We start from the raw sequence: 10,978 nt of genomic DNA on the forward strand, positions 1-10,978 counted from the left end.
CTCAAGCCAGACATAGTTCAGCCAGGAATCTCTCGACAAGGAAAGAGACCTTAATGAGTTCAGCACATCACCTAAGGGCGAGTGCTGAAAAAATATCTGCGGCAGTGAACTCCATGACCGGTGCCCAATCAGATTCGACAGGCACAGACGCACGTGGTTCGGATCCTGTAGCCAGAGACGAGTCCGACGGTCTCATGACACTACTCTCACAGGAGGTGGAATCAGTGTTCGGCCCCGACGCCGATGAGTGTGCGGCTTCCGTGGTGGGGTCCATGCACCCGCCCTCGGAAGGCATGATCTGCTCCGGATTGATTCCTGGAGCCCCCGCAGGCACGATCTCCCGAATACTATTCGACGGCAGATCAAAGTCACGCCCGTCGTGACCATTCGACGCACCCGTCATGGGTTCAAATCCGTCGAATATCAAGTCTCCGCGGATGTCGGCAGTATAGTTTAAGCTTCCAAACCTGACCTGATGGCCAGGGGCATAGCTATCGATCTGCTCCATATGGCCAAGCGAGTTGGCCCGCAGTACGAAGCCGCAGAATACAAAGATCTGTCCGGGAGGAAAACCTCCCCCCGGACCGCATCATTGAAGATGATTGAAGGAGCCATCAAGCCTTATAGCGAAGGCACAGTGGAACTCTCAATGAAAGCACCAATGTTGGTGTCAAAACCGGTGGATCTCGGGTAGGGGGTCCCGAACTGTGCGACTAAGGCTAATGGTAACAGGAGGTAGGGGACACGATGTTTTACCCAGGTTCGAGCCCTCTCGATGGAGGTAATACCCTACTTCCTGCTTGATTGATCTTGATGATATGAGTATTACAAGTGTTGATCTACCACGAGATTGTAGAGGCCAAACCCTAGAAGCTAGCCTATGATTATGATTGTTGTCTTTCTACGGACTAAACCCTCCGGTTTATATAGACACTGGAGGGGGCTAGGGTTACACAGAGTCAGTTATAGAGAAGGAAATCTACATATCTGAATATCCAAGCTTGCCTTCCACGCAAAGGAGAGTCCCATCCGGACACGGGACGAAGTCTTCAATCTTGTATCTTCATAGTCCAACAGTCCGGCTGTCCGAGGACCCCTTAATCCAGGACTCCCTCAAGAACCACGATTAAGCTTCAAATATGAGCTATGAAAGTAAAGGCTGCATGGCCGGAATGACTTTAAACCCAAAATGCAAGATAGTATCAAGAAGAACCGGAAAAAGCTTCAAGAAATCAAGCCAAATGTCAAAAACGAGGCTATGGTTCGAATATGACCAGGAAGCCGGACCAAAAGGGTTAATAGCTATGATTCGAATACGATCAGGAAGCCCCCTAATGGTTTTTGGCATTGCACCGATCAAAGGGCTACCGACAGCTATGATTCGAATACGATTAGGAAGCCTGATGTCTACTACACAACTTTCTTCTTGTAGACGTTGTTGGGCCTGCAAGTGCACAGGTTTGTAGGACAGTAGAAAATTTCCCTCAAGTGGATGACCTAAGGTTTATCAATCCGTAGGAGGCGTAGGATGAAGATGGTCTCTCTCAAACAACCCTGCAACCAAATAACAAAGAGTCTCTTGTGTCCCCAACACACCCAATACAATATTAAATTGTATAGGTGCATTAGTTCGGCGAAGAGATGGTGATACAAGTTCAATATGGATGGTAGATAAAGGTATTTGTAATCTGAAATAATAAAAACAGCAAGGTAGCAAGTGATAAAAGTGAGCGTAAACGGTATTGCAATGATAGGAAACAAGGCCTAAGGTTCATACTTTCACTAGTGCAAGTTCTCTCAACAATAATAACATAGATAGATCATATAACAATCCCTCAACATGCAACAAAGAGTCACTCCAAAGCCACTAATAGCGGAGAACAAACGAAGAGGTTATGGTAGGGTACGAAACCACCTCAAAGTTATTCTTTTGGATCAATCTATTCAAGAGTTCGTACTAGAATAACACCTTAAGACACAAATCAACCAAAACCCTAATGTCACCTAGATACTCCATTGTCACCTCAAGTATCCGTGGGCATGATTATACGATATGCATCACACAATCTCAGATTCATCTATTCAACCAACACAAAGTACTTCAAAGAGTGCCCCAAAGTTTCTACCGGAGAGTCAAGAACGTGTGCCAACCCTTATGCATAGGTTCATGGGCGGAACCCGCAAGTTGGTCACCAAAACATACATCAAGTGGCACATGATATCCCATTGTCACCACAGATAAGCACGGCAAGACATACATCAAGTGTTCTCATAAAAGACTCGATCCGATAAGATAACTTCAAAGGGAAAACTCAATTCATCACAAGAGAGTAGAGGGGAAGAAACATCATAAGATCCAACTATAGTAGCAAAGCTCGGGATACATCAAGATCGTGCCATAGAGGGAACATGAGAGAGAACATGAGAGAGAGAGAGAGATCAAACACATAGCTACTGGTACATACCCTCAGCCTCGAGGGTGAACTACTCCCTCCTCATAATGGATAGCGTCGGGATGATGAAGATGGCCACCGGTGAAGGATCCCCCCTCCGGCAGGGTGCCGGGAAGGGCTCCCGAGAGGTTTCTGGTGGCTACAAAGGCTTGCGGCGGCGGAACTCCAGATCTATCTTGATGTTCGATGTTTTTAGGGTACGTAGGCTTATATAGGCGAAAGAAGTCAGTCGGGAGGTGCTTGAGGGGCCCACGAGACAGGGGGGCGCGCCCAGGAGGGGTGGGCGCGCCCTCCTATCTCCTGGCCTCCTCGAGGATCTTCTGACGTGAACTCCAACTCTCCCGGATGATATTCTTCCAAAAAATCATGCTGCCGAAGGTTTCATTCCATTTGGACTCCGTTTGATATTCCTTTTCTTCGAAATGCTGAAATAGGCAATAAAACAGCAATATGGGCTGGGCCTCCGGTTAATAGGTTAGTCCCAAAAGTAATATAGAAGTGTATAATAAAGCCCATAATCATTCAAAACAGATAATAAAATAGCATGAATGCTTCATAAATTATAGATACGTTGGAGACGTATCAAAGCCCCCAGTGACCAAAGTATTTAACGGCTATGATTCGTATACGATCATGAGCCGGACCAAGAGGGGTTAATAGTTGTGCTTCGAATACGATCCAGCCCCCAAGTGATCTAAGTGTTTACGGCTATGGTTCGAATACAACCAGGAAGCCGGACCAAAGGGGTTAAGCCGTGATTCGAATATGATCAAGCCCCCAATGATCAAAGTGTTTAACAGCTATGATTCGAATACGATCATGAGCCAGGCCAAGAGGGGTTAATAGATGTGATTCGAATACGACCAAGCCCCCAAATGATCAAAATGTTTACGGCTATGGTTCGAATACGACCAGGAAGCCGGCCAAAAGGGGTTAATAGCATGATTCGAATACGATCCGCCCCTAATTGGTCTTTGGAATTATGATGACGAAGACGCATGATTGTTGAAGTTGAAACAACAGAGGCCCTACTTTATTATAATCATCATAATATATACATCATCAAAAATATGTATATCATAAGAGCCGGTGGCTCAAGTACAGTAAGGCCGAAGATGAGCAATATTCCACGGCCGACGGGTCTCCTCCTGCAATTTATGTGAGTCTTTGTGCTCTCGAACATCGATAAGGTAGTATGATCCGTTGTTCAAATTCGTGCTGACCACAAAGGGCCATTCCCAAGGTGGGGATAACTTGTGCATATCAGTTTGATCCTGGATGAGCCGGAGCACCAAATCACCTTCTTGAAAGGTCCTTGACTTAACTCGGCGGCTGTGGTAATGGCGCAGGTCTTGTTGGTAAATCGCCGAACGAGCCGCCGCAAGGTCACGCTTCTCATCTAACAGGTCAAGTGCATCCTGACGTGCTTGTTCATTATTAGCTTCAACATAAGCCGCCACACGGGGTGAGTCATGACGTATGTCACTAGGGAGAACCGCCTCTGCTCCGTAGACCATGAATAAAGGCGTGTAACCCGTGGACCTGTTGGGAGTAGTATTGATACTCCATATCACAGAAGGTAACTCTTCCACCTAGCAACCCGGCGTCCTCTGCAATGGAACCATGAGCCGGGGCTTGATGCCTCTCAAAATTTCTTGATTGGCTCTTTCAGCTTGCTATTGGACTGAGGGTGAGCTACTAACGAAACATCAAGCCGAATATGCTCACGTTGACAAAACTCTTTCATAGCACCCTTGGATAGGTTAGTGCCATTATTAGTTATGATGCTGTGGGGAAAGCCAAAGCAAAAAATCACCTTTTTAATGAATTGAACCGCTATTGCCGCGTCACATTTATTGACCGGCTCTGCTTCAACCCACTTTGTGAATTTTTCAACCGCCACCAAGAGGTGGGTCTTTTTATCTTTGGATCTTTTGAAAGGCCCAACCATATCAAGCCCCCAGACTACGAACGGCCAAGTAATTGGAATCATCCTCAATTCTTAAGCTGGCACATGAGCTCGCCGTGAAAATTTCTGATAACCATCACATTTACTGACCAAGTCCTCTGCATCAGCGTGAGCCGTCAGCCAATAAAATCCTTGACGAAAAGCTTTGTCCACAAGGGATTTTGAGCCGGCATGATGACCACAATCTCCCTCATGGATCTCATGAAGAATCTCACATCCTTCCTAAGGAGAAACACAATGCTGAAACGCCCCAGTGACACTGCGATGGTGTAACTCGCCATTGGCGATTGTCATTGACTTAGACTGCAGGGTTATTTGCCTGGCCAAAGTTTCATCCTTAGGTAACTCGCCCCGGGTCATGTAAGCCAAGTATGGTATTGTCCAATCTGGGATAGCGTGAAGAGCCGCCACCAACTGTGCCTCCGGGTCAGGAACGGCCAGATCTTCCTCTATAGGCAACTTGATAGAAGGATTATGCAGAATATCCAAGAAAGTATTTGGTGGCACCGGCTTACGTTGAGACCCCAACCGGCTTAAGGCATCAACCGCCTCATTTTTTTCTGTGATCAATGTGTTCCACTTGATAACCCTTAAAGTGATCGGCAATAGCATCAACTTCACGGCGATAAGCCGCCATGAGTGGATCCTTGGAATCCCATGTGCCTGAGACATGTTGAGCCACCAAGTGAGTCGCCGAAACATCTTACCCGGCTTAAGTTCATCTCCTTAGCCATCCGAAGACCATGGAGTAAGGCTTCGTACTCAGCTGCATTATTAGTACAAGGAAACATCAACCTCAAAACATAACAAAACTTGTCACCTCGAGGGGAAGCCAAGACAACTCCAGCCCCCGAGCCTTCCAATTGTCTGGATCCATCAAAGTGAATAGTCCAATATGTGTTATCCGGCTTCTCCTCAGGCATCTGCAGCTCTGTCCAGTCGTTGATCAAATCCACTAGTGCTTAAGACTTGATGGCGGTGCCACATATATATTTTAAACCATGAGGCCCAAGTTCAATGGCCCACTTGGCGACTCGTCCTGTGGCTTCTCTATTTTGAATGATATCCCCTAAAGGAGCATAACTGACCATAGTGATGGGATGAACCAGAAAATATTGCTTAAGCTTCCGGCTGGCCATGAACACCCCATAAACGAGCTTCTGCCAGATATCTCTGCTTAGACTCAATAAGCACTTCACTGGTATAATAAACCAGTCGCTGAACCGTATGCTCCTTGTCAGCCTCCTTCCGTTCCACCACAATGGCTACACTGATGGCATGGGTGTTAGCAGCCACATACAACACTAACGGCTCCTTATTAATAGGAGCAGCAGGACTGGCGGCTCAGCTAGTTGCCTCTTCAAGTCTTCAAACACGTCATTAGCAGCATCACTCCAGACGAAGTTATCTATTTTCTTCATCATCTGATATAGCTGTATAGCCTTCTCACCCAACCGGCTTATGAACCGGCTTAAGGCAGCAATACGACCCACCAGACGCTGAACATCATTGATACACACCGGTTTAGCCAGGGAGGTGATGGCCTTAATATTCTCCGGGTTAGCCTCGATGCCTCTGTTAGAAACTAGAAAAACCCCAAAAGCTTGCCTACTGGCACACCAAAAATGTGCTTGTCCGGGTTAAGCATCATCTTGTAGACCCGGAGATTATCAAAGGTTTCTTTCAAATCATCTATCAAAGTTTCCTTCTTTCTAGATTTCTCCACAATGTCGTCCACATAAGCATTAACATTGCGCCCGATCTGATTATGAAGACAATTCTGCACACATCACCGATAAGTCGCCTGGGCACTCTTGAGCCCAAAAGGAATAGACACATATCAGAAGTCTCCAAAGGGAGTAATGAAAGTTGTCTTCTCCTGGTCCCTAACTACCATCTTGATCTGATGATAACCAGAATAAGCATCCAAAAAACTCAAACGCTGACAACCCGCCGTAGCATCAATGATTTGACCAATATGAGGGAAAGCAAAAGGATCAGCCCGACAAGCCTTGTTTAAGTCCGTGTAATCCACATACATGCCAAGTGCCATTCTTATTAAGCACTAGCACCGGGTTAGCCAACCACTTAGGACGAAAAACTTCAACAATGAACCCAGCCCCCAAGAGCCGGGCCACTTCTTCACCAATGGCTTTACGCCTCTCCTCATTGAAATGACGAAGGAATTGCTTGACTGGCTTAAATTTCGGATCAATATTGAGAGTGTGCTCAGCGAGTTCCCTCGGTACACCCGGCATGTCAGAAGGTTTCCATGCAAAGATGTCCCGGTACTCATGGATGAACTCGATGAGCGCGCTTTCCTATTTTGGATCCAAATTAGCACTGATACTGAACTGCTTGGATGAGTCGCCAGGAACAAAATCAACCAGCTTGGTGTCATCAGCCGACTTAAATTTCAACGTCGGATCATGCTCTGTAGTTGGCTTTTTCAAAGATGTCATATCCGCCAGGTCAACATTGTCCTTGTAAAACTTCAATTCCTCCGTTGCACAGACGGACTCAGCATAAGCAACATCACCTTCTTCACATTCCAGGGCTATCTTCCAACTCCCATGCATTGTGATGGTCCCCTTATAACCCAACATCTTGAGCTCCAGATAAACACAACATGGCCGTTCCATGAACTTGGCATAAGTCGGACGTCCAAACAGAGGGTGATACGGGCTTCCGATTTTGACCACTTCAAAGGTTAACTTCTCAGCCCTGGAATCATGCTCATCCCCAAAGGCCACCTCCAGCTCAATCTTGTCCACCAGGTACGCCGACTTACCAGGCACCACTTCATAGAAAATAGTGTTGGATGTCTTAAGATTTTTATCAGTTAACCCCATGCGACGGAAAGTCTCAGAATAAAGGATGTTGATGCTACTGCCTCCATCCATGAGCACCTTAGTGAATTTGTATCCACCAACTTCAGGCGCCACCACCAAGGCCAAGTGCCGGATTGTCAATCCGGGGAGGGTGATCCGCTCTACTCCACATAATGGGCTGCTCAGACCATCAGAAGTAATGAGGAACCGCCGGCTCAACGGCGTTCATAGCTCGCTTATGGAGCTTCTGGTCCCGCTTGCATAAACTTGTGGTGAAAACATGATACTGCCCACTATTCAGCTGTTTTGGATTACTCTGAAATCCAGATTGCAGCAACTGCTGACCCCCCTGGGCGGTGATATCTACTACACAACCTCCTTCTTGTAGACGTTGTTGGGCCTCCAAGTGCAGAGGTTTGTAGGACAGTAGCAAATTTCCCTCAAGTGGATGACCTAAGTCAATTCGTGGGAGGCGTATGATGAAGATGGTCTCTCTCAAACAACCCTGCAACCAAATAACAAAGAGTCTCTTGTGTTCCCAACACACCCAATACAATGGTTAATTGTATAGGTGCACTAGTTTGGTGAAGAGATGGTGATACAAGTGCAATATGGATGGTAGATATAGGTTTTTGTAATCTGAAATTATAAAAACAGCAAGGTAACTAATGATAAAAGTGAGCACAAATGGTATTGCAATGCTAGGGAACAAGGCCTAAGGTTCATACTTTCACTAGTGCAAGTTCTCTCAACAATAATAACATAATTGGATCATATTAAAATCCCTCAACATGCAACAAAAAGTCACTCCAAAGTCACTATTAGCGGAGAACAAACGAAGAGATTATTGTAGGGTATGAAACCACCTCAAATTTATTCTTTCTGATCGATCTATTCAAGAGTCCGTAGTAAAATAACACGAAGCTATTCTTTCCGTCCGATCTATCATAGAGTTCATACTAGAATAACACCTTAAGACACAAATCAACAAAAACCCTAATGTCACCTAGATACTCCAATGTCACCTCAAGTATCCATTGGCATGATTATACGATATGCATCACACAGTCCAAGATTCATCTATTCAACCAACACAAAGAACTTCAAAGAGTGCCCCAAAGTTTCTACCGGAGAGTCAAGACAAAAACGTGTGCCAACCCCTATGCATAAGTTCACAAGGTCATTGAACCCGCAAGTTGATCACCAAAACATACATCAAGTAAATCACGTGAATATCCCATTGTCACCACAGATAAGCACATGCAAGACACACATCAAGTGTTCTCAAATTCTTAAGGACTCAATCCGATAAGATAACTTCAAAGGGAAAATTCAATCCATTACAAGAGAGTAGAGGGGGAGAAACATCATAAGCTCCAACTATAATAGCAAAGCTCGCGATACATCAAGATCGTGCCGAATCAAGAACACAAGAGAGAGAGAGAGAGAGATCAAACACATAGCTACTGGTACATACCCTCAGCCCCGAGGGTGAACTACTCCCTCCTCATCATGGAGAGCGTCGAGCTGATGAAGATGGCCACCGGTGATTGATCCCCCTCCGACAGGGTGCCGGAATAGGGTCCCGATTAGTTTTCGGTGGCTATAGAGGCTTGCGGCGATGGAACTCCTGATCTAGGTTATGTTATGATGTTTTCAGGGTATATGAGTATATATAGGTGAAAGAAGTCGGTCAGGGGAGCCACGAGGGGCCCACGCGGGTGGGGGCGCGCCTACCCCCCCTAGGCGCGCCCTCCTACCTCGTGGCCGCCTTGTTTCTTCCTTGACATCCACTCCAAGTTCCTGGATTGCGTTTGTTCCAAAAATGATTCTCGCGAAGGTTTCATTACGTTTGGACTCCGTTTGATATTCCTTTTCTGCAAAACACTAAAATAGGCAAAAAAACAACAATTTTCACTGGGCCTCCGGTTAATAGGTTAGTCCAAAAATAATATAAAAGTGCATAATAAAGCCCATTAAACATCCAAAACATATAATATAATAGCATGGAACAATCAAAAATTATAGATACGTTGGAGATGTATCAAGCATCCCCAAGCTTAATTCTTGGTCGTTCTCGAGTAGGTAAATGATAAAAACAGAATTTTTGATGTGGAATGCTACCTAACATAATTTTCAATGTAATTCTTATTATTGTGGCATGAATGTTCAGATCCAAAAGATTCAAGATAAAAGTTTAATATTGACATAAAAATAGTAATGCTTCAAGCATGCTAACCAAGCAGTTTATGTATTACCAAAATAACATAGCCAAAGAAAGCTTATCCCTACAAAATCATATAGTTTGGCCATGCTTCATTTTCATCACACAAAATGCTCCCATCGTGCACAACCCCGGTTTCAGCCAAGCAATTGGTTCATACCTTTTAACGCGCTTCAGCCTTTTCAACCCTCACGCAATACATGAGCATAAGCCATGGACATAACAGTATGGGTGGAGTAGAGTATGATGATAGGGATTATGTGAGAAAACAAAAAAGGAGAAGATAGTCTCACATCAACTAGGCGTATCAACGGGCTATGGGGATGCCCATCAATTGATGTCAATATGAGGAGTAGGGATTGCCATGCAACGGATGCACTAGAGCTATAAATGTGTGAAAGCTCATCAAAAAGAAACTAAGTGGGTGTGCATCCAACTTGCCTGCTCATGAAGACCTAGGGCATCTTAAGGAAGCCCATCATTGGAATATACAAGCCAAGTTCTATAATGACTAGTATATGAAAGTGACAACATAGGAGACTCTCTGTCATGAAGATCATGGTGCTACTTTGAAGCACAAGTGTGGTAAAAGGATAGTAACATTGTCCCTTCTCTCTTTTTCTCTCATTTTTTTTTATTATTTGGGCTTCTTTGGCCTCTCTTTTTTCTCCCTTTTTTTTATTTTGTCCGGAGTCTCATCCCGACTTGTGGGGGGATCATAGTCTCCATCTCCTTTCCTCACATGGGATAATGCTCTAATAATGGAAATCATCACACTTCTATTTATGTACAACTCAAGAATTACAACATGATGCTTAGAACAAAAATATGACTCTATGTGAATGCCTCCGGTGGTGTACCGGGATGTGCAATGAATCAAGAGTGACATGTATGAAAGAATTATGAAAGGTGGCTTTTCCACAAATACGATGTCAACTACATGATCATGCGAAGCAATATGACAATGATGGAGCGTGTCATAATAAACGGAACGGTGGAAAGTTGCATGGCAATATATCTCGGAATGGCTATGGAAATGCCATAATAGGTAGGTATGGTGGCTGTTTTCAGGAAGATATAAGGAGGTTTATGTGTGATAGAGTGTATCGTATCACGGGGTTTGGATGCACCGGCAAAGTTTGCACCAACTCTCAAGGTGAGAAAGGGCAATGCACGGTACCGTAGAGGCTAGCAAATTGTGAAAGGGTAAGAGTGCGTATAATCCATGGACTCACATTAGTCATAAAGAACTCATATACTTATTGCAGAAGTTTATTAGCCATCGAAGCAAAGTACTACTGCGCATGCTCCTAGGGGAAGGGTTGGTAGGAGTTAACCATCGCGCGATCCCGACCTCCACTCATAAGGAAGGCAATCAAAAAACACCACATGCTTCAAATTTGTCAAACAACGTTCACCATACGCGCATGCTACGAGACTTGCCAACTTTAACACAAGTATTTCTCAATTTCATAATTACCCAACTAGCATGACTCTCACA

The sequence above is a fragment of the Triticum aestivum genome, chromosome 5B (assembly GCF_018294505.1).
Source record: "Triticum aestivum cultivar Chinese Spring chromosome 5B, IWGSC CS RefSeq v2.1, whole genome shotgun sequence".
In the NCBI taxonomy this organism is placed as follows: Eukaryota; Viridiplantae; Streptophyta; class Magnoliopsida; order Poales; family Poaceae; genus Triticum; species Triticum aestivum.